Below are 25822 nucleotides of genomic sequence, written 5' to 3' on the forward strand. Positions count from 1 at the left end.
TTAGACAGCCCCATAAAACAAAACGAGACTAATGGGACACAACAGTCCAGGGACAAGGACTAGAAGGCAGGAGGGGACAGGAAAGCTGGTAATAGGGAACCCAAGGTTGAGAAGGAACAGTTGTTGACATGTCATGGGGTTGTTAACCATTGTCATAAAACAATATGTGTGCTAACTGTTTAATGAGAAACTATTCTGTAAACTTTCATCTAAAGTACAATAAAAAAATAATAAATTAAAAAAATAGGAAACATTTTAAAAAGAATAAAAATAAAAGGTCTTTTACAGCAGATTTGTCCAATGTCATACGTCCTTTAATTTTTTGACTGCTACGTCTGTGGGCGTTGATTGTGGATCCAAGTAAAATGAAATCCTTGGCAACTTCAATATTTTCTCCGTTTATCATGATGTTGGTTATTGGTCCATAGAGAAACTAGCACATTTAGTGCCCACAGGGCTGGGACAAAGACATTTCCTAAACTATTGCGAAATCTTGAATCAGTGAAAAAGGGGAGGAGGGGTGCAGTGGGGGTTGAGGTGAAACAGGGAGGAGGACAACATCTACTTTTTCTTAGTATAGGAAGAAATGTGACGTAACCAAAAGGGTCCAGGTTTTGAAGTCATACAGACCAAACAACTGGGTTCAAATCAGGGCTTCAAACTGGTTCCCTCCAGTTCAAACCCTTGCTGAGAATTTGCATTTCTAACAAGTTCCCAGGCAATGCTAATGCTCCTGGTTAGGAACCAATTCTGAGAACCACTAGTTGAGCTAGACCCGTTGCAGTTAAGATGATTCTGACTCGTAGCAACCCTAGAGGACAGACCAGCACTGCCTCATAGGGCTTCCAAAGAGTGGCTGGTTAATATGAACTGCTGACCTTTTGATTAGCAGCCAGGCTCTTAACCACTGTGTCACCAGTGTCCACCAGTAGAGCAGTGGTTCTCAACATTTATTATACATAAGAATCATCTGAGGATCTTGTTAAAATGTAGGTTCTGATTCAGTATATCTTGGGTGCAAATGGTTCAAATCTTGCCTCTATTACTCACCACTTACCTTGGGCTAGTCATTTAACCTTTCTAAACCTAGTTTCCTCGTCTCTAAAATGGGAATAAGTAAAAAAAAATCAGTTCCATCAATTTGATTCTGACTCATAGCGACCCTATAGGATAGAGTAGAACTGTCCCCTTAGGGTTTCCAAGGCTGTAATCTTGATAGAAGCAGACTGCCACATCTTTCTCCGGTGGAGCAGCTGGTGCCATTAGGGCTCCTTGGAATAATAATAAAGTCCCTATTTTGCAGGACTGTGATTAGACATTTTTGACCTAATTTGTACAAAGCAGCTACTCAGTAAATTTCCTCTGCTCCCTCCTGGCCTTCCTACTTCAGACACCCAAAAGTTCCTTCAGTGGAGATGAGATCTTGCCGTGATAACCTAAGGGTTTGCTGGCACTTTTCATTGATGGTGGGTGATCAATGATGGAGTGGGCAACAGAGTTAAATAAGGTAACCTCTGAGGAGTAAATGGTGTAAAATCAAGTTCTAAACCCTGTGTTGCCACGCTAGTCTGCTAGTATAAAGGCTTTTCACCAAGAAGTGTGGTCACAGCCACGGGAACCACTCCTTGGCCTTTTAGTAATTCTAAGGCCCTGCTGCTACAGACGTGATAAGATATCAGCCCAGGTATTCACCTTCTAACAGTGGGATTGATGTGTCTGAGGGGAGGGAGAATGCTCTCCAGGGGAAGGAAGGGCAGTCTAAAAATTTGGCAAAATATGGCATCTCAGAGAAAACAGCTTGCAAAGAACACCTGGCACTTTGAAGGGTGTGGTTGAGGAGCTGTCCCCTAATCATAGACTTCACCTGTGTGAATTTGAGGGCCACATTATCCCAAGAGAGCATAGAAAGTTTCATATTAGGCAGATCTGAGACCCAAACTCAACTATGGCCCTTGGCTGGTTTTATGCTTTGGGCCAGAGATTTCTCCTCTAAGAACCTTAGTTTACTCATCTATAAAATGGGCATCTTGGCATCTACCTTGAAGAACAGTGAAAATGATTATATTAGCCAGTGAACATTAAATATCTCCACAGTGCTGTCCGTTAGGGGCTACAATTATGCTGTGGCAATGTAACTAGTGGGAAGAGCGCACCTTCCAATGAAGGCTGTGCCACTCAGTGATGGGTGATAGCTCTTTGTACCTCATATGTGGACTGGGGGGGTCAGTGTCTAACTGATGGGCTTCTGATGATGGTCAATAAGATAATGTAAACAAGGCACTTTACAGTGTCTGGCACAAGGTAGGCCCTCAGTAAAGGATAGTTATATTATTTAACAAATGATGTTATTATTATGCTATCATTATTATTAGGGAGCCCTGGTGGCACAGTGTTTAAGCACTCAACTGCTAACCAAAAGGTAAGCAGTTCAAACTTGCCAACTGCTCCACAGGAGAAATATGTGGCAGTCTGCTTCTGTAAAGATTTACAGCCTTGGAAACTCTATGGGACAGTTCTACTCTGTCCCGTAGGGTCACTATGAGTCGGAATTGGCTCAACAGCACACAACAACAACATCATTATTATTACTATCATTATTATTAATCAAACAACAGGGGCTGGGATAAACTTAGTTTAGAATTGAGCTGTATAGCCAGAAGAGGATAAAAGACTGGATAAAATGGCTGGTAGTTCAGAGCTGTAGGCCTTCAAAACATTGAAGATTTACTTGAACTAAAACACTCCATGTTTCCCAACCTCCGTACCTTTGCCCGTGCTGTTCTCTTTATCCAAAATGCCCATAATGCTCTTTACTTAAGAAAACTTGGCCATCAATCTGTTGGTTTTCTCATCTTCTGGGCCCTGAGCTAGAGACACATCCACCGAAGTATACTAAGAGAGAATGTGAATTTTCAGACCCTACCAGGCATAAGGAATGGATCATTTCCATGAGGAACGGATATGAAGAACTCAGTCCACGTGGTGCCACTCACCTTCTCGCACACGCCCAAGAGTTACGAGCAGTATAGATTATTTTAATGACAGTATTACTTCCAACTGCATCTCTCCCATCTGTTCTTCCCCAATTACGAATGCAGAAACCCAGCATGTGTCTCCATTTTGGCAGTAGAAAATGAAATATAAGTGCTATAAAAGGGAGTATATTCTTTGAACAATACAGTTAGCACCTGTGAAGCTTGCCTTGTGTTTCGATTCAGACCCTCCGGCATCTACGAGAGGGAGCTGGAGCCTCCTTCAAGAGAATGCCACAGCGTGCCCAAATCATCCTTCCCCTTCTCCAAACCCAGGGGTATGGAGAAATGACCAAGCCAGTGGGGTTTTTGTAGGATCCAAGAAGAAGCCAGCATTCTTGTGGAAATAGCCTAAACCAAGGTCAGAGGAGACCAAAGCCAGTGGGGATTCTATTTGTCCCAGCAAATGTACAAGGTAGGGGTTGAGGCTGGGAGAGAATAAAAGAAGCAGCGACCATAGGAAAGATCCAAAAGCACATCAGGCAAAGCAAACTGAGAGTGTTGTTATTCCCATTTTGTGTCTGAGGAAACAAAGGGTCAGAAAGGTTAAGTTACCTGCATGAAATCTCTCAGCAATAAAATGGCAGCGCTAAGTTCAAGCCTAGCTCTAATACAGAAGTTCATGCTCTTGACAACCTTTCAACCCCTAAAAAAGAACCCATCTCCAAAGCCCCAGCCATGGATGAATCAGCATCCCTGCCTGCATATCTGTTCCCAGCAAAACCCAACCTCACATCTCTCACCTCTGCCACAGCAATAGACTGTATTAGATGCAGAAAAGCAAGTAAAGAGCAGCCGAGCCCTAGATTTCAGAAAACAAATCATTCTCCGGGTAAAATAGACTGGGAGGCAGGGGGCCGGGGAAGAAATCCCTAAATGTTTTATTTGAGAAATTCAACAACTACAAATATTAACAGCAAAGCTGTGAATTATTTAAAATTCAGCTACCTAAACCAGCCTGTAAATTAAACATAAAAGGTTCTTGTCCAAAAGAAAAAGGCTGGGTGAGCACCTGGTTCTTAGCTCTTAAGAAGAAAGAAGGGAGACTTGTGTTACTGAGCACCTACTGTGTGCGAAGTGCTATGCTTGTCTCTGTCACCTGTTTGAGTCTCACACCAGCCCTACGAGAAAGAGAAATTATTGGTTGCATTTTAAAGATGCAGAACATCAAAGCTTTGAGACAGAAAGTGACTTCTCTTCAGATGCACAGTTAGACGAGACTCAACCAGTGTGTGCCTGGATTCAAAGCTGTCTCTTCTACTGTACAGGGCTGCCTCTAGGCTGGAGGACACATGCAGGTGTAAAAGCAGAAAGCAGAGGCCTTAGACACAGTCGAATTGAATACAAGATAATGTCCTACAGATCTGAGTTCCCTGAACATGGCAAGAGAGCAAAGCTTCCTGGAGTTAGAATTCCACGAGGGAGTCAGTCACATGATGGTGCTATTGATGTTGTTGTTGGTGTTTTTGTTTCTAGGCAAACTTTTCTTTTGAGCTAATTTTAGATTTACAGAAAAGTTGCAAAGATAATGGAACAGAGAGTGTCCATATGCATCTCACCTATTTGTCTCTAATATTACCACGATTTATTGGCCCAAACTAAGAAACCAACATTGGCACATTCCTATTAACTAAACTCCAGACTTTATTCAGATTTCACCACTTTTTCCACTAGTAATCTTTTTTCTGTTCCTAGAGCTAATCCAGGACACACATTGCATTGTCATTGTACCTCCTTTGTCTTTTGTAGTCTGTGACAGTTTCTCAGTTTTCATTTGTTTTTTTCATGATCTTGACAGTTACAAGGGACACTTATCAGGTATTTTGTAGAATGTTCCTCAGTTTGGATCACGTTCTGTTTACCAACTGTGTGACAATGGATAAGTGACTTAAACTCTCTGAGCCTCCATTTTCTTATCTTATTGTGAGTATTAAATGAGATTGAGTGGAAGCTAAGGAAACCCAAGCCTCAGGCCCCTTCAACTTGCCTAGTTCCTGTAAGTGCTAGGGGTTGTAGAATATTGGAGATGGTGGTTGTAATAAGCAACATTTCTATCTAAGCATTTCAAGTAAATTGCCTAAAGCAATGGTTCTCAAGGAGAGATGGATTGGGCAATATCTGGAGACATTGGAGACATATGGAGTTGGTTGTCACAACTGAGTTGAGAGATATCTAGTAGATATGGGCCAGGGATTCTGCTAATCATCCTGAATGCACAGGACTGCCTCCCAACAACAAAGAATTATCTGGCCTAAAATGTCATTTGTGTCAAGGCTGAGAAATACTGGCCTAAGAGATCTCAGAAGAGATCTCAGAATGTCAGTGCCTTGTGACTTCTTTTTTTATACTAAATAAACGTTCACTTCTAAACCCAATTTTGAATGCACGGCTTTGTATGCTTTTTTCTTAAAGAGGCCTCTCCAAATTGCATCAGCTTAAGTGTCACAAAATCTAGGATGCTGTTGCACAGAGGCACTGGACCCATTACAGGCTCTGCTCTGGCAATTACTCTCTTCTACTGGATCATGCCCATCAGCACAGACATGGTACGAAATCTCCTATCTTACAAAAACAAAACCTCTTTCTGGAACCCTCTAGTTGTACTCTGATTCACTACCCTCCTTTACAGCATAGCACCTCTGAAGAGTAGTCTATATTCACTACCTCCAGTCCTGTGCCTTCCTTCCCCTTGATTCACTCAGCCAGGCTCCTTCTCCAGTACTACACTAAAACCTCTTTGGCAGGGTCCTCAATGACCTTCATTTTGCCAAATCCAATGATCAATTGTCAGTCGCCACTTGCTGGACCCGGACCCTTTAGCTTGTGTAACATAGCTGGTCACTCCTTCCTGCTAGAAACATTTTCTTTATTTGACCTGTAAGACAGCACATACTCCTGGTTTTCTGCTGACACCACGGGTAGCTCTTGGTCATTTTCCTCTGCTGGCTTCTTCCTACCTCCTGAACTCTAAATGTTAGAGGTCACTGAAGCACCATCCTCCGCACTCAATCTCGTGGTGATTTCATTCAGTGCAATGGCTTTAAATGCCACATAGCTCTAGCCCAATTCATAAATGTGTCCATTTGGATGGCTAATAGGCATCTCCAGTATAACGTGTCTGAAACTGATCTCTTATTATCCCTTCAACCTGCTCCTCCCTCATCTGCCCCATCCTGGAAATGGCACTAACACACGCCCTATTACTCAGGCCAAATCCCTGATGTACTATTCAAACATGTCTCCACACCCCTACTCGGCCTCCCTGGTTCAAACCATCCTCATCTCTCAACTGGGAGACGGCCGAGGCCCCCTGACTGTTCTCTGCTTCCCTCTTACCCACTCCTACCACAGCTCCTTCTCCACACAACAGCTGGAATTATCATTTTAAAATAACAATTAGATCCTGTTTTCCGCTGCTCAAAAACCCCAGTGGCTTTTCCAGCACACTTAGAATGAATCCAGTGTCCTCTCCATAGCCTATAAGACCCTTTGTGATCTGGCCCCTGCCTACTTCAGTCATGTCCTAGCACCCACTCACTCACTCCACTCCAATCCCTGGCCTGTTTGTTGTCCTTCTAGCACCCAAGCCCAGTTCTGCGTCAGGGCCTTTGAGCTTACAGTCCCCTTTGGGGAATGCCCTTCTCCCAGACATTTAAGTAGCTGGTTCCACCACCTCACCCAGGTCTGTGCTTAATGTCACGTCCCCTGACTACCTTTTCTAAACTAGTTGCCACCACACCCATCATGCAGCTGCTGCTCTCCCCTCCCCCAGCCTTACTTTCTTCATACCACTTATTACTGCCTAACATTATAGTATGTATTTATATAATATTATATATTTACGTTGTATTCACTTCTGTATGCCCAGGCTTTAAAACAATGGCTACTAAGAACAAATGAAAGAGCCCTGGTGATGCAATGGTTAAGACTCAGCTGCTAAGAAAAAAGTCAGTGGTTCAAACCCACCAGTGGCTCCACGGGAGAAAGATGTGGCAGTCTGCTTCCATAAAGATTACAGCCTAGGAAACCCTATGGGGCAGTTCTCCTCTGTCCTATAGGGTCACTATGAGTTGGAATCTACTTGACACAACAACAACATGAACAAATGAATAGGAGATGCCTAGTGCCTACTAGTTCTCACTCTGCGCTTTCCCACCTCTCTTTATAGCTTGTATCTGTTGATCCTAGATCTTCCCTCTGGGACCACACAGCAGAAGCAGGTCCCCCTCTGCTCTGTGAGAGCCCTTAGAGATTTGAAACTACAGAGAGAGAGAAAGCGAGCTTCCTTATGCAGGCTAAAGATGGCAGTGATGGTGATGATGATGCTGATGGAAAAATGATGACGTTTTTGATGAGGAGGAAGATGGAAATAGTAGCCTCTATTTATTCAGTTAATTATATGCCAGGCTTTGTGCTCAGCATTTACAAGTCATTAATTTGTATTAAATCCCATTTAATGCTCACAATAGCTCTAAGAGGTAGATATTTTTATCCCCATTTTACAGATGAGGAGACAGGCTGGCTGTAGAAGAAATGCAGCTTGCCCAAGTTGATAGCACAAACAAGTGGCGGAGCTAGTCCTCTTTTCCTGATCTGTTTAACCCTAATGTCTGGTTTTGTCTTATCCTAGGTTCTTTTATCTTTCCTTCCATTTCTGAAAGTGTTAACTCAAATTTGTTAACCTACAGGATCTGTAGAAGCATTGGGACCAAGGTCCATCCAGCTCTATAGCCTGGACCCTTTCCATTGCCCAGGACACTTTGGTCTGCAAGCCTTAATGCTTTGATTTTGAGGCTCCACAGCCCTTTAAATGGGGTAGGGAACTGATGCTATCAGCACTTAGCTAATAATTCAGTTCCTGATATTCACAGAAAGGAATCTAGTCTCATTGTTGAGTGAGGCTGTCTCCAAGGGGTGCTTCCTGAAGCCTCAGGTAACTGAGAAAGACAAGACCTTTGAGGCTATTGGCATCTTATAGATGGTGAGTCTGAGGCCCAGGGAGGGTTTCCCCAGCCCCCTTAGTCAGTTAGTGTCAGAGCTGGGGCTTAGGACCCAGGTCCTCCAGTTCATGGACTAAGATAAGCTCCTGCAGCACAGGACTTCTGGGTGCCTTACTGCCGCACCTCTGTGTCACCCTCCTTCTCCTCCCCTCCCCTCCTGTTCTTCACCACCTCTACCACATTCTGTTTTCTAGTTCAAATGGTAATGATCTTACTCTTACAAAGTCCTTTTCTGCCAAATAGATCCCTGTGCACAGTACAGGTGTTGGTAACAGATATTACCCGCCATCTGTCTTTCTTAATCACACTCTGCTCCTGAAATAACAGCCACTTTTAGGGTGAAATATGGTCCCCGTTTAGCCAAGCTTAGTGCCAATGGGAGAGCCCATGAAGGCAAGCCTGCTTTTCCAGATGAAGGCACAGCACACTCCTAAACAGAGTTGGAAGGTTTTCCTGGGCTGGGATTTTGGTCAGCTGTGACTTCCTGGAGCCAGCCTCAGAGACCTTTTTGTGGGGCTGTCACTCATTCTCTGTTACTGCTTGGGACCCAGACTGAAGACTGAGGTGGATTGCCCCCCAACACACACATCCAAGGAGAGCGTGGGTACAGGCTTCCAAACTGCAGTGAGAGAATGCATTAGCCCATTCTGTGACCATAGGTCAATTGGTAAGGGAACTGGTCCTACAAATTACTGAGCCCATTACCTTCCCTTGTTAAACTATCAGCAATTACATGTGGGGGTTCTAATCCATATTTCACTTCCTCATTGCTGAGTAATCTCGGGCTAGTCACTTAACCTCTCTGAGTGTCAATTTTCTCATCTGTATAAAGGGAATCATAGCAACTACTGATAAGGTTACTCTGAGGATTAGGTGCAATCGGGGCCAGATTAAGACATATGAGGGCCCTAAACATTGATAATCTGTGGTGCCCCCTCCTCTGCTTACTCACTCATTTGAACCGGATATGTGAGTTATACACACACACACCCCTACTCCTCATTTATTGACTATCTTGTGATCTGACATTTGGCATTTATGAGAATGTTAAAAAAATCTACTATCCAACTGTTTTGCACGTTAATGATGTATGTCTGGCAGTAACCAACACTGAGGTGCGAGGCAAGAGTAATGCTGGCTGTGATTGTTAAGGTTATGTGTCACCTTGGCTGGGCCATGATTCTCAGTGATTTGACAGTTACGTAATGATGTAATTTAGCAGTTATGTAATGATATAGTCATCTTCCATTTTGCAACCTGAAGCGATCATCCTCCATTTTCACTTAACACTGATTTTCACATAACAGCTTGGTCTTTGGAACCTGTGTCAATAAGTGAGCAGTAAGTATATATATATGCCTATGTATGTGTGTATCTTAGCTATCCACAAGATAACTTCTTTTTAAATGTGACTATAATATTAACAACTGAACGCAAAAGTGGTGTATACCATTTTAGCGGAATGAGATGAACTGGATTATAAAATTTTTAGTGGATACAGGATACTAAGATTTTTCCTATATACCACATTTTCTACAAAAAGAATATTCCACATATTCTGCAACAAAGAATATTAGTCCGTGAACTTAGTAGTTTCAACAATCAATGTAAAATTCTGTTGATCTCCCACAATGAAAAATTGACTTTCACCAATTTTGCTTTAAATGGATCATACTACAATTTTTATGCTTGTTTCATAATAAATGCTATAATTATAATGAACAAATGAAAAGATGTCATAAAATAAAATTTAATGACCAAAAAACAAATATTACAACAAATTACTATATTTTATTTTTAGACAGATCTTTCATCTCTAACATGTTATAATTAAAAACATTTCTATTCTTTGCTGTTACAAATTCTTCAATAATTTCATCATAATTAAGCTGCCGAAAAATATCTACTTCTATACATAATAAGGATAATGAATCGAGTCTTTCTGGAACTACTGTTGTATGTTGAGGGTTTTTGAGTCTCTTTGGGAAGGAAAATGAGCATTCTGTTGTGCAGTTTGTGGTCATTAAAGTTAGGGCTATGCATAAAGCAATTTCAAAATTAGGAAAATGCATTTTATTTTATCTTCTATTATGGAATGATACATGCCTACATGAGTAACATTTGTCTTTCCTGAATCTGTAAACTTAGTTCTCATGTAAGAATGAAATTGTTACACTTCTCTGTAAAGGTTTGTATTTAAGACATCAGGATAAGCCTGCACTAATTTCTTGGATCTTCCATGCATTCTTCTTCAGGTATATCCATCCCCTTTGTTGCTCCCTTGGAAGACAAATTTAGAAACACACTCATTGTTGCAAAACAGGAACATATTTTGTATGATAAATAAATATTGAATTTTGCGTCCTCTTAATCTCACATACTTTGGACATGTTATCAGGAGGGATCAGTTCCTGGAGGAGGATATCATGCTTGGTAAAGTAGACGGTCAATGAAAAAGAGGAAAACCATCAATGAAATGAGTTGACACAGTGGCTGCAACAATGGGCTCAAGCATAACAACGATTGTGAGGATGGTGCAGGACCAGGCAGTGTTTCTTTCTGATGTACATAGGATCGCTATGAGTTGGAACTGACTCAGTGGCACCTAACAACAACAACGTGCCTAATATCTCATTTATTAGCATATATAGAGTAATATCAAGCACTGTGTCCCACGCAACAGACAATAAAAAATGAAACTCACTTGATACATAAGTTAAAACTTTTCTTGTTAGATAAATATTAATATCTCTAGTATTTTTTTGGACTTTTGCTAAGTTAGTGTCTTAGGCTAGGTTCTCTACAGAAGCAAAACTAGCGAAGCATATAAATATATATAGAGAGAGATTTATCTCAAGTAAATGGCTCACACTGTTGTAGAGGCTGGCAAGTCCCAAGTCCGTGGGTCGGGCGTCAGGCTGGAGGCTTGTCCTGACTTATATAGCGGCAGGAGTTGACAAACCCAAGATCCACAGGTCAGATGACAGGCTGCTGGCTCACAGCTGTGAAGGCTGATGAATTCAAGATTGGCAGGTAAGACAGCAGGCTGCTGGCCCATGTTCTAAGAACTGGAGGTCAGATGCTGAGGAGCCAGTGAGCTTTGCCAGAAAGTCTACATACACTGGATGCAGGCTACACCACCAAGAACCTCCCTTTCAACTGATTGGCTTCTTACAGCAGATCCCATCTTGGAGGTGATCACATTATATCAGATCTCATCATGGAGGTGATTACATCATTATATGACAGCCAAACTACATAACTGCCAAACCACTGAGAATCATGGCCCAGCCAGGTTGACACACAACCTTAATGATCACAGTTAGTATTATATTAAATCATTACCCAAGTATTATATAAATGTATGCTAAATGGCATCCATGTGTATGCCAAACATAGTTTAATGTTAAAATTATAAATATTGTTTACAAAACTTAGGACATAACTCTGTACGTAAATGCTATACAGTAAAAAAGTAATTTGATTGAATTAATTGCAAAGGTCGACTTATTCGAGTTCCCCTGCTTTTGCGCGTCATCTGGGACTGAACTTCCCGTTGGTTGTTTACCAGGACATGTGCAAAAGCATACCCTTGTGTTTGTATCATGGCAAAGAGCATTGCCAGCTCTCCTGGATGGAGCTGCTGGATCAGCATACGTGAATGTACGAGACGGTTCTCTCAAAATGGATCAGAGAACTGTTATCTGTTAATATAATGTATTCCCTCCCAGTAACCACTCATATTGGCTCCAGTTGCATATTGGATAAATGTAACAAGAGTTAAACTTGACAGCCCACCCTCACCTCTTGTTTATTAGAAATAAATAGTATACTCCCAATAGACCCACCAAGATAAGGAGTTTCAACTACTTGGGAGAGGGCCATAGGAGACAGATATCAATGAAGGTGTTGAAGTGGTAGGGGCCTCATAGCTTAAACAGCCTTGCAAGTGGGCACCCTCATGACCCTGTGTGAACTTTATATCTGGCCGGCACACTATCACGCACCAGAGCTGGTGTCAGTTTCATTTATTTCCCTGCCAGTTCCCTTCCACTGTGGTGCTCACTTTTCCTTGTCTCCTGTCTGCTTGGCATCTCTCAGTCTTTGCTTCGGAAAACTGGTGCCTCTGTTTTGTTGGTGTTCTAAACAAGTGCTTACATTGCTTATTGGGTAATCCATCCCTGGGTGCAATGCAAAACTTTTAGTAAGGACTGTATAATGGTTGCCCAATAAATGTTAGCAACTATGACTATAAGTCAGTAAGATAATTAATGGAGAAATGCTAAGTTAAGAAACCACATAGAAAAACACTAAATGGAGAAATTAAAAAAGCTCTATATCTGTGACACATGGAATCATCATGAGTTGGAATCAACTTGACAGCAATGAGTTTTCTTTTGCATATAGATATTTATATTTATTGACATAATAATATAAGGCTCTCACTTCAAAGTATTTTTAGGTTCTTATGCATCCTTTTTCTCTCTGGTTTCTGTCTTTCCTGGGATTTCTCATCCATATTTTTCCTTGACTTTCAAAAAAAGGATTTCTAACATGCCATTTAACTGTCTGAATGACCTCACGTAGTCCCTTTGCATTTTGGGGTGGCATCCTCCTTCAATCTATTTCGACTCACATTCTGAGTGGCTACCACATGCTGGCTACAGGGTACAAAGAGGAACAAGATTCAGGCCCCATCTCCTACAAGTTGACAGTCCATAGCAGATGATGGGCACCTAGCACATAATTCTTCCTCTAAATCAAGAGGTTGGACTAGAGCAAAAGTGTTAGGAATACAGCTTGCCAGAAACTTGGCATTCTGTTGAGGGGCTTCTTTTAGATGGGAGGGGTTATGCATTAATTGTGTCCCCCCAAAATGTGTGTCAACTTGACTAGGCCATGATTCCCAGTGTTGTATGGTTGTCCACCATTTTGTGATCTGATGTGATTATCCTATGTGTTGTAAATCCTACCTCTATAATGTTAATAGGGCAGGATTAGAGGCAGCTATGTTAATGACGAAGGACTCAGTCTACAGGATTAGGTTGTATCTTCAGTCAATCTTTTTTGAGATATAAAAGAGAGAATCGAACAGAGGAGAGGGACCACATTACCACCAATCAAGAAGAGCCAGGAGCAGAGTGTGTCCTTTGGACCTGGAGTCCCTGCACTGAGAAGCTCCTAGACCAGGGAAAAATTGATGCCAGAGCCAACAGAGAGAGAGAGCTTTTCCCTGAAGCTGGTGTCCTGAATTCAGACTTCTAGCCTCATAAACTGTGAGGGAATAAATTTCTCTTTATTAAAGCCATTCACTTGTGGTATTTCTGTTATAGGAGCACTAGATAACTAAGATAGGAGGAAAAGAGGGGGAGGTTTGGAGGGCTGAAATCTCTATACCCTATCCCTATTCTGCTTTAACCCAGCAGAGCAGCTCTGCACTCTTCAGTTTCTTATGTCCAGATTTCACGTAAAGAAATGTTTGAATACAGGGTTCTGCTGCTATTTCCTTTTCTAATATTTAATAAAAAGGTTCCTCCCCTTCCCTTATAGGCTGACATCCCAGGACTTGCCCCTAGATATCTATTCTGCCAGTCATCCACTTTGATCTTTATCACATGTGTTATTTAGTGAGTTCACATGGACCCGAGTGTCTTCTCCCCATTAGCCTCTGAGCTCCCTGGGGGCAGGTTCTATGCAGCCTCTCTTGTTTACCTCCAGCAACCAGCACAGGGCCTGGCACACAGGAGGTCTCTCCCTGGACTTAGGCAGAAAACAGAGACTTGGATGACGGCAGGGATCTGCTTCTTCTGTGTCACAGTGGAGAGAGGGCAAAAGTGAAAAGGTGAAACAGGCAAGAGCTTTAGAAAAACAGGTTTGGTCTAAGAGCAGAAACCATTTCCTAAATGTCTCCTCAGTGAGGGCATTTCATTTCTAGGCTCTTAAAGCTAAAAAACTGCTAGGGAATCACTTATCCCGTGCTTCCCAAACTTATCTGGGTGCCCTGGGCACCTCGAATGTTGCCACTCCCTCTCCCCGGCCATGTTCTGGTCCAGATCTCCAAGGAGTCCAAAAACCAAAAAAACAGACTCCTTACTGTCGAGTCGATTCCGACTCATGGCGACCCCATGTGTTACAGAGTAGAGCTGCACTCCATAGGGTTTTCTTGGCTATAATGTTTATGTTTCTTTCTGTGTACATAGGATCGCTATGAGTTGGAATTGACTCAATGGCACCTAACAACCACCACAATCTATTTGCCTCTATTTGTAGTTTTGCCCAGGGCACTGCAAATATTAGGGGCAGGCCTGTCTGCTTAGGAAGACAAAGAAAAGTACCTGAGTGGGAGGTCCAGAAAGAAGACAGGCCTGGCCTCTGCCTACCTGCGTTCAAATGCTCTCTCCTGCACTGGAGGAGCCGGTGGCATCTTTGAGGATGAAGACTGTGTGTTTGGGCAGTGTGATTGGCCGTCCTGCATTCAGGGCACGTTGCTTTCCTGGCAGAGTCAATGGCCCTCGTCTCCTTTTATATATCCTGTGCAGGTCTTGGTAAAGTGCTAAGTGTTTTGTGCTGTTACAAATGCCCCTTTTGTATAGCATCAACTCCCGCTGGTGGCTTCTCGCAGCCTACAATAGGTTGTACATTTATTTCCCCTAGAACTTTTCAAAAGGAACACGTGTTCTCCTATACAGGAAAATCTGCCAACCCCCACCTACCCCAGCCCCCCCCAGAAGTGAAGCCCAAGATTAGCTCCCTGGGCTGGCTTTTCAGTTTCCTGAAATAGCCAAGGCTCCACAAGGAAAGAGTTTGTGGCATGAGGCCTCTGAGGAGGGGGAGGATTTAAGGAGGCTGGTCTTGCTCCTCTTTCTCTGCAAAAGATAGCACCTTAGGGGGACCTTTAGAGGGCTTGGGGGAGACTGAGAGGAGGAAGTTCAAGGAGCTAGAGGGCATGTGGCCTGGGCCTGACAGTCACTGAGAGTTACAAACACAGGGAGCTTGGACGTTACCATGTTACCATAAAAATGCACTGGCAGAACTGAAAGATGTTCATCACGCAGCCTTAAACTTGTGTTTATTTTTGTCATCCTGTTTTGTCATGTGAATTAAAAAAAATGGAAATGGCCCCAGGCCTTCTTGCTGTAGGGAACAGACATAGACACCGTTCCATGGGCAGATTCATAATAGCTGACATTTCTATAGCACTTACACTATGCCAGACTATTCCCAGTGCTTTGCCTGCATTAACTTATTTAATCCTCTGAGAGGGGATTTTATTATTCTCATTTTACAGATAAGGAAACTGAGGCCCAGAGAATTTAAGTATATTGCCTAAAGTCCTACAACTTGTAAGTGACATAGTCCATATTGGAGAGGAGACAGACTACTTCCTGGGTGACACTGCACGGCTACAACACAATATGGCCTCTTTAATATGAACAGTCTGATCAAGCTCTGAGTGGTGTCCTGCAGTCCTGCGTGCTACCTTATGGTTATATTCCAATCCGCCTGTGTCCTAATAAGAAATAATTGTGTGGACTTATGACAGTGTCAGTCCCTATGGAAGTGTCAACACCTATGACAGCCCTAACCCAGATGCTCCTGCGTCCTGGGGACACTCAGGTCCCAAAGAGTTATTCAACCTCTACTTCATGCCAGGCTCTGTGAGAGGCACCAGAGCCACACTGGAAACAAGAACGTTGCTACTCCTGTCGTCAGCCACTTGCAGTCTAATGAGAGGCACAGACAAACACCACCCACACTCTAGTGCAATGCTGGCCAGGATAGTGGAGGGATAGGGCCCTGAACACCCAGCAGAAGCCACCAACCATGGGAGACCGAGGGAGGCTTCCATGCACAAGTTCAGTTCATCTGGGACATGAACAATTAGCAGGCATTCATGAGGCCAAACTTGGAGGGAGAGGAGTGAACTGTGCTCCAGGAAGATTCCTGGAGGCAAGTGAGAGCAGCCCTTTCCACATCACCATGCTGTCTGCTCTGAGGTGTCATGTGAAGGGAAGCTTAGGGGTCGGCACACACAAATAACCCGTGGGTCATCCATTTGTTCCCCAATCATTTACTGACTGAGCACTTACTATATTCTTGGCATGATGCTAAGCACGCCAAGGAGACATAGAGATGAACCCAAGTTGGGTCCTGCTCTCAATGATATCATTGATGTACATAAATATAGACATATAAAGGGAGCTAAAGTAAAATTGCCATAATAATAATGGAGCTTTATAACAGAAACACGTATACACAGTCTTGATAGTCCCAAAAAAGGTTTCGGAGTCAGAACTCAGTTCAAATTGCAGCCGTATCCACTGATTCTATGTTTAAACTTCAACAGATTTCTTCACACTGCCATCTTGGTTTTAAGGAAGTCAAGTTTAAAAAAATGAAGTTGTTCGTGAGATGTGGTAAATCGCTTTACCCCCTGGCAAACCAGGAGCAAACAATAGCAAAGAAGAGGCCCTAAAGAAAAGATTCTGGCTCCTGGTTGCTTCACAGAGTAGCCTTATTGTCTCCTCACACTTCTTTCTTCTGGCACCCAAGAAACAAAAGGAGGTAGATAGGGAGAGGGCAGGGGGAAGAGAGAGGAGACAGGGAGCAGGTGAGGGACACTTTGACTGGTAATGAGAGAGCTTCTCTACTACAGAACTCACCTAGTCAGCTCTTAGCTCCTTCTTGGACTTGCAGAGTAAAAAAGAATCCCTTGGGCCTTTGTGATGGAGATCATTCTGGGAAGTGCTGCAACCTGGGATGACCTTTTGAGGCTTTTGTCCACACACCTCCACACACATACATATTGGGTATAACCTTGAGGTGCTGCACCGTTGGTCAGATGTTGGATCTTCCTCCTCATCTGTCCTGTGGGATTAGCTGGTATAGAAGGTGGGCCTCCTGCTTTGTCTACATTCTGGGAATTCTTCCTTGAAGAATTCTTGTTGTTACAGTTGGTAACTGCCACTGAGTCAACCCCAACTCTTGGCAACCCCATGCACAAAGGGAACATACCATTGTGATCTATAGGGTTTTCATTGGCTGATTTTTTAGAAGTAGATCGCCAAGCCTTTCTTCCTAGTCTGTCTTAGTCTAAAAGCACCACTGAAATCTGTTCAGCATCACAGTAACATGCAAGTCTCCACTGAAAGATAGGTGGTAGCTGCACATGAGGTGCGTTGGCCAGGAATCGAACCTGGATCTCCTGCATAGAAGGCGAGAATTCTACCACTGAACCACCACTGCCCCTCTTTGAAGAATGGTTCTTACTTATTCCTTTAGATAATTTCATGGGGCTCTACCTTTTCTCTCTGACTTGTACTTTAACTTTTAAAGCTTTCTGTTTCTGAGGGTTAAGCAGGAAAACAGCCTTCAGCAAGGAACATCCTTGAAAAAGATTTCTGTCTACAGATCATGTATTGACACAAACCATAGATGAGGAAGCCATGGTAATGGACCAAAAACCAAAACCAAACCCATTGCTGTCAAGTTGATTTCGACTCATAGCGACATCATAGGACAGGGTAGAACTGCCTTAGAGGGTTTCCAAGGAGCGGCTGGTGGATTCAGATTGCTGACCTTTTGGTCTGTAGCCGGTCTCTTAACTACTGCACCACCGTAATGGAAGAGGGGGTCAAAAAGCAAAGCCCCTGGAAAAGAGTGACACTTTTCCTGTTCACATCCTTCCACACTCTGCGAGCCTTGGAGTCCTCATACATGAAAGGGGATTACAGATGCCTAGCTCTGAGGGTTGCCTGAGGGTTAGATGACATAATAGAAATCAAGAACCCAGCATGATACCTGCTAACTAATGTTGTACTCTATAAATGGTAACTATTATCACCATCATAAGCATTATTATTTTTATGAGGTAGAGGGGTATCATGGTTTGAATTATGACCCCAAAAAAATATGTGTACCAATTTGGCTGGGCCATGATTCCCAGAATTGTGTGGTTGGCCTCCATTTTGTGATTGTAATTTTATGTTAAAGAGGATTAGGGTGGGATAGTAACACCACCTTTACCCAGGTCACATCCCTGATCCAATGTAAAGGGAGTTTCCCTGCAGTGTGGACTGTACCACCTTTTATCACTCAGGATAAAAGAAAAGGGAAGCAAGCAGAGAGTTGGGGACCTCATACCATCAAGAAAGCAGTGCTGGGAGCAGAGCGCATTCTTTGGACCGGGGTCCCTGTGCAGAGAAGCTCCTAGTCTGGGAGAACACCAAAGAGGAGAAGGCCAACAGAGAGAAAAAGCCTTCCCCTGGAGCTGATGACCTGAATTTGGATTTTTAGCCTACTTTAACTGTGAGGAAATAAATTTCTCTTTGTTAAAGCCATCCACTTGTGGTATTTCTGTTGTAGCAGCACTGGATAACTAAGACAGGGGGTTTATCCATGAAGGCTACACAGAGAAAAACAGAATGTGGGCATGTGAACATTGGGGGAAGGGATAGAATTCCAGGTGGAGGACGGGCTAGGTAAAAGGACAAGGCCCAGAAAGCTTAGGGCACAATTGCAGAAGATGTCTGTCTGTCCTAGCAGCTTCTCCTGATGGTGCTTAAACTCAGCAGTTCTAACTCAGGCCCATAGAGTGACCCTTTGACTTTACACCACAGCCTGTTATGGTCATTGTGGAAGGGCACCCTGTTAATACTCATTGGTACCACAAAGTGTGGCAAAAACTCACTTTAAAGTTCAGCTGAAACCTTGTTCAGTTCCAAAGCTGATGACACCCTAGCAGTTAAAACATTAAAAATCTCCTTAATTCAGAGTCCTTTAGATCAGATTCCTGATTCCATGGGGATTAGGCAGGAACTTCACCTTTCCACTCAGTAAAGGAATGATTTTTTTTTTTTTTAAATATAAGAAATACAGCTAGAAAGTGCATGTCCTGTTTTCAAGAGAGCAGGGAACAAACAGTCGGTGAATACAAATCATGCTCCAGATGGAGGCCACCACATCCATCTGCACGCATCTTTGTGAGGTCGGCATCGCATTTTGCAACTGGGGAGGCAGAAGTTATTAGCAGGGAAGTTATTTGCTAGAATTACTAGATCTTTCTGACTCCATTTTGCAAACTCTTTCCACATTACTGCATAGCCTCCTGTGATACCAGACTGTGTACTAGACTTCTTTCTCTTTTTTAATTTTAGTTTCAAATATACAGTAATCAGTTCTGCTTTTATAAATTAGAACAGCATCACTAAAGCTAAACTCACTTTTATTACTCTTAGTTTCCTAGTGCTGCCACAACAGAGTATCACAAGGGGGTGGCTTTAAAGGACAGAAATTTATTTTTTTCACAGTTTAGGAGGCTAGAAGTCTAAAGGCACTAGCTCTAGGAGAAGGCTGTCTCTGTCTGCTCTGGGGGAAAATTATTGTCTCAGCTTTGAATTATGGTGTTGATGAAGAATACTGAATATATCATGGACTGCCAGAAGAACACACAAATCTGTCTTGGAAGAAGTACAGCCAGAATGCTCCTTACAAGTGAGGGTGTTGAGACTTTGTCTCATGTTGGACGTGTTATCAGGAGAGATCAGTCCCTGGAGAAAGACATCATGCTTGGTAAAGTAGAGGGTCAGCGAAAAAGAGGAAGACCCTCAACGAGATGGACTGACACAGTGGCTACACCGATTGGCTCGAGCATAACAAAAAATGTGAGGATAGTGCAGGACCAGTCAGTGTTTCATTCTGTTGTACGTAGGGTCACTCTGAGTTGGAACTGACTCGACAGCATGTAACAACAACAGCTTCTCTAGTGTTATTATGAGTATTCCTTGAAAATCACCACCTAGCATCTATCTTTCCCTCATTTGTGCTTGCTTGCTTCTGTGCCTAATCTACTCCTTTTATATCTCAAAATTTGTTAGGTTTAAGACACATCCTGCACTGATATGGTCTCACTAATGTAACAAGGAAAACTCTATTCCCAAATGGGATTACATCCATAGGTATAGGGATTGGGATTCCAACCCATATTTTTTGGGGACACAGTTCAAGCCATAACAACTACCCCCCAGCCCACGTTCATCATTGATTATCTCCTCCTTCCTTTGTTCCTGCTTTCCCTTCCCCAGAAGTGGCCACTCATGTAAATATGGTTTTTATCTTTCCAAAATAACTTTAAATGAGTTTGTGTTGTCATTTTGCAGTCCTTTAAAAGTACTCTTCCATACATGTAACCTACCCAATAGTGTCTTTGTTTTCTTAAAATGATACCTTACTATATATAACATTTGGCATCTTGCTTTTTTTTTCACTCAGAAATGTTTTTTGAGCTCTACTCATGTTGGCACATACAGATTCAGTTCATTCCTTTTAACTGCATGAGAACATTCCAGTATATGAATACACCAATGTTATTCAGCTCTGTCTTGATTAAAAAATATTTAAGTAGCTTTCAATTTTTCGCTGTTACAAACAATGCCTCAGTGCATATAGATATACATATATATCTCCGGCTACGTGTTCAAACCCTTGAAAGCTCACACTTAAAAGCAAACAAGTGGAATGCTCATTATAGATCATTTTTATCTGTGTGAGAAACAGTTTCCTGTAGGGCTTCTAATCCTCGGTTCTATGTACCGCCATCTGCTTTTTCAGAATTATTGACACTCAGTCTTGGAGAGAATGTGAAAATCCAAACCTCACTTTTTAGAGTTGGAATGCTGATGCCCAGAGAGTGAATGACTTGACAGTGGTCACAGTGCACAGACTTCACTTTTGCTAGCATTGATGCCTGTCTTTGTCCCTCCCATCTTCCCTTGGTTCTTGGCAGCAATCACCTGCAGCTTCATGAACTCACTTCAGGTTCCTAAATCTCCATGCATAAGGGTTGTTGGGAGGCAATTTTCCTAGGCATGACCCTCAACAAATGAGGGACGGGGAGTTGGTGGAAAAATACCCAGTTTCCTTACCCTTTAGTAGAAAGATTTGGGGATGTATTCTACATAGTCTTTCAAAGGGGTCCCAGCAAGATTGAGCCCGTTGCCCACCATGGTAACCTGCTCATTAACACACCCTTATTGGTATTCCTCCTTTCTTTGTCTCATTTCCCAGTCCTGTCACATGCTTCCTGGGGTCACCTCCCAAATCAACTAAAACCAGTTGCCTTTGAGTCAATTTTAACTCATGGTGACCCGGGTGTTTTAGAGTAGAGCTGCATTCCGTAGAATTTTCAGTGACTGATTTTTCAGAAGTAGATAGCCAGGCCTTTCTTCCGAGTTACCTCTGGGTAGACTTGAACTGCTAACCTTTTGGTCAGTAACTGAGTGCTTAACCATTTGTGCCACCCAGGGTACTCCTAAATCAGCTAAACCCGTTGTCATCTAGTCAAATCCAACTCATAGCGACCCTGTAGGACAGAATAGAACTGCCCCAAAGGGTTTCCAAGGCTGTAAATCTTTAGAGAAGCAGACTGCCACATCTTTATCCTGCAGAGAGGCTGGTGGGTTCGAACTGCCAATCTTTCAGTTAACAGCCAAGCACATAACCACTGCACACAAGGGCTCCCAAATCAACTACAGGTACCCAAATCTTTGACTCGAGGTCTGCTCTTCACAGAAATCAATCTAAGACTCCATCTACATGTGAGGTTCTGTGCTGGGCAAAGGGGATATAAAGTTAATAATGCATGATTTTCTGCCCTTAAGAAGTCACAGGCCACTGACCTAGGTCTCATGACTCTGAATACAGTGCTCTTTCTGCTGTCTCATATCTGTGCATTTTAGTTCAATGACTTTTTATTTTCAATTGGCCTTCCCAGCAATCAGTCCAACTAAATGAAGTTTTATTGTAATAGCTTAATTCTACTCTCTGTCTCTTTTTAAAGACCTCACTGAAATACTAAACCTCAAACACAGACCTTAACTGGAAACCAAGCCACTGCCCTAATGCTCTATTGACATTTCCATTTTTCTGATATATATGTTTCTCCTCCCTCTGCTCTTAGTAAATGTTGATGTTCAGTGCACCTTGATCAGTATTTTTCTTTTCTGGTCAATTTATCTTATTTATTGACCTGAGCAGAAAATCAATTCAATCTTCATTTGTTTAACATGGGTGAATTTGTTTCTGTGGAAACTATGTCTAACTTATTAAGGTCTTTATGGGGTGCCACCAACTTTAGAAAGCCTTCCAGGATCCAACTGTGACTCACCTCTCCTCTCCTGGCTTTCACTCCTGCCCCTTTAAGAATAGAGACTGAGGGTCCCCATGGATTCTTAACCAAAACTTGAGTCCCCGGTACTTAGAAAGTGCAAACTGAATGTATTAGGTTTGCTTTCAGAATGTGCTGGATCTCAGAGAACTCTGCCCAAGCATTTACACGGAGGTAAAATACCTTTGCAATAAATAAATAATATGGCCAAAAACACTTCTGAAAAGCCACTTGTTCACATCCTAGCAACCATTGCAGAGCACCAAGTCCCTGTGTGTTGCAGGGGTTATGGTGTGAGACAGACCTTGTATTCTAATCCCATCTCCTCCTTTGATTAACTTGCACAAGTCACAAACCCTCTGAACCTCTGTTTGTTGTTGTTATTAGTTGTTGTTGAGTCGATTGGACTCACCACATGTGTGCAGAGTAGAACTGCTCCACAGGGTTTTTCAAGGCTGTGGGCTTTTGGAAGCAGATCACTAGGTGCCTCTGGGTGGGTTTGAACCACCAACCTTTCAGCTAGTAGGTGAGCATTTAACAGTTTGCACCATCTGTAAAATAAGAATAATAAATTGTATCTATCATCAGGATTGTTGTCAGAATTACGGATAGTGTGTGTGAAACACACAGCAGGGGAGGGCTCCTATTGTTATGTTATTGTTGCCATTCGGCTTTTTTTTTTTTTGAAGTCATTGTCTTTTTAAAAAGGGCTATTTGCAACTCTTTTGGTCACCATCAAATGTCCAGTTACCATTCATTCCATTCGGTACTCTTCAGTTCTTTTTGAAAAAGCAGAATAAAGCCCAAGAAAGACGCCCCACAAGTCTTCTGTACAGAAACCTGTGCATACATTTCTGTTTTGGTATCAGTCTCCCTCTGTAGCCGGTATCTGAGCAGCGTCAACCAGGAGAATGCTCTTGGTCAACATTCCCTGGAAAGGAGGTAGGGAAGGCCAGTAGCTGCTGCTCTTGAGATGGTCACTTTACAAGCAAACCAGGCCATTGTAAAGTAAGATGGTAAGTGTGCTCATGGAAAAGGAACATTAACCAAGCCCTGGTGTCACAATGGTTAAGCGCTTGGCTGCTAACTGAAAGCTTGGTGGTTTGAATCCACCCAGCCTCTTTGCAGGAGAAAGACCGATAATTACAATATTTAGCTCCCATTGATTACTAGCCTGAATAGGTCTAGAAATAAACATATTTGCTGTCATTCCTATCTTAACCAAAACCTCTAATCCATGATCAACAGAAGCAGCCACTAAATATTTCCTAACTCATGCTACTGCATCCATGTTACTCATAATAGCCATTATACTTAACTTCATACAATCAGGACAATGATCAATCACAAAATTCTTTAACTCTATAGCCTCAGGTATAACCCTAGTGGCACTGATAATAAAACTGGGGCTAGCCCCAGTCCACTTTTGAGTACCAAAAGTGACTCGACTCAAGGAGTTAAACTGACTTCACGAGCAATTCTACTCACTTGATAGAAACTGGCACCCTTGTCAATTCTGTGCCAAACCATCCCATCTATAAATCTTACTCTTCTTCTGGTAGCAATATGCTTCCTTAAAGATTACAGCCAAGATAACAGATATATGAGGAAATGCTCACGATCATCAGCTGTTACAGAAATGCAAATCAAAACTACAATGAGATTCCATCTCACACCAGTAAGGCTAACATTAATCAAAAAAACACAAAATAATAAACGTTGGAGAGGTGGTGGAGAGACTGGAATACTTATACACTGTTGGTGGGAATGTAAAATGGTGCAACCACTTTGGAAATCGATTTGGCGCTTCCTTGAAAAGCTAGAAATAGAAGTACCATACGATCCAGCTGGCCCACTCCTTGGAATGTATCTTAGAGAAGTAAGTGCCATCACACAAATAGATATATGCACACCCATGTTCATTGCAGCACTGTTCACAATAGCAAAAACTTGGAAACAACCTACTTGCCCATCAATGGATGAATGGATAAAGAAATTATGGTATATCCACACAATAGAATACTACACAACGATAAAGAACAAAGATGAATCTGTGAAACATCTCATAACATGGATGAATCTGGAAGGCGTTATGCTAAGTGAAATTAGTCACATAAGGATAAATATTGTATAAGACTACTATTATAAGAACTCAAGAAGAAGGTTTAAAGACAGAAGAAAACATTCTTTGATGGTTATGAGGGTGGGGAGGAAGGGAGAGGGGTATTCACTAACTAGATAGTAGACAAGAATTATCTTAGGTGAAGGGAAGGACAACACACGCTACAAGGGAAGTCAGCACAACTGGACTAAACCAAAAGCTAAGAAATTTCCTGAATACAACCAAACACTTCGAGGGACAAAATAGCAGCAGGCAAGCGGCCATCTAAGGTACATCAATTGGTCCAGACCACCTGGGATAAAGGAGAATGAAGAACTCCAGAGACACAAGGAAAATATTAGCCCAAGAGACAAAAGGGCCATATAAACCAGAGACTCCATCAGCCTGAGACCAGAAAAACTAGATGGTGCCTGGCTACCACCAATGACCGCCCTGACAGGGAACACAACAGACCGTCCCTGACAGAGCGGGAGAAAAGTGGGGTGCAGAACTCAAATTCTAGTAAAAAGACCAGACTTAATGGTCTGACTGAGACTGGAGGAACCCTGGAAGACATGGTCCCTGGACTCTGTTAGCCCAAAACTGAAACCATTCCCGAAGCCAACTCTTCAGACAAAGATTAGACTGGACTATAAGACATAAAATGATACTCGTGAAGGGCGTGCTTCTTAGCTCAAGTAGATACATGAGTCTAAGTGGGCAGCTCCTGTCCGGAGGCGAGATGAGAAGGCAGAAAGGGACAGGAGCTGGTTGAATGGACACGGGAAATCGGGGGTGGAAAGGAGGAGTGTGCTGTCACAGTATGGGGAGAGCAACTAGGGTCACATAGCAGTGCGTGTATAAATTTTTGTATGACAGACTAACTTGAACTGTAAACTTTTGTTTAAAGCACAATAAAAAAAAAGTCACGCAGAAAAAAGATTACAGCCAAGAAAACACTACGGGGCAGTTCAACCCTCTCCTACAGGGTGGCTATGAGTTGAAATCGACTCAAAGGTACCCAACAACCAAGGGAGGGAGTTGGTGTCAAGAAAACCTTCAGACTGAGCTGGGTATCTCTGAATAAGCAGAAGTTAACGTGAGTGTTGGCTTGAGGGAGAGAAGGGAACTAAGGACCTGGGAAGGGAGATACTCTGGCTGCTTGGAAACCTATAGATTTTGGCCTAATGAGTTAGAGAGTTGGTGAGAGAGTTGGGGGATGGAATGATTCTAATAGCAATAATCACAGCAGGTCTTACTGATTGATCACCCTGAGCCTAGCCAAGCTATGAACCTTGATGTTTCATCTCATTAAATTCAAACAACCCCAGGAGATAGGTCTGTTAGCAGCCCATTTTACCACCAGGGGAAACTGAGGCTAGGAAAGGCAGTGACTTGTTCAAGATCACACAGCTATAAGAGGGTGAAACCAGAATTGCACCTACATCCTGCTTCAGAGTGGGCAAAACCTAAACTTCCTGTAATCCTGCCAAACTGTCCACCAGGGCATTAATTATACCTGAGA

General features: G+C 42.6%; 1 protein-coding gene and 1 non-coding gene across 3 annotated transcripts in view; one reads left to right on the forward strand and one right to left on the reverse strand.

Moving 5' to 3' along the window:
- ASTN2 (astrotactin 2) overlaps window positions 1-25822 on the forward strand; it is a 1034049-nt gene that overhangs the window by 559774 nt on the left and 448453 nt on the right. The gene's annotated exons all lie outside the window — the stretch shown is intronic.
- TRNAR-UCU (transfer RNA arginine (anticodon UCU)) lies at window positions 17208-17278 on the reverse strand. The gene has a single exon. It is a non-coding gene; the product is annotated as a tRNA-Arg (tRNA).

The sequence above is a fragment of the Trichechus manatus genome, unplaced genomic scaffold (assembly GCF_000243295.1).
Source record: "Trichechus manatus latirostris isolate Lorelei unplaced genomic scaffold, TriManLat1.0 scaffold00016, whole genome shotgun sequence".
Taxonomy (NCBI): Eukaryota; Metazoa; Chordata; class Mammalia; order Sirenia; family Trichechidae; genus Trichechus; species Trichechus manatus.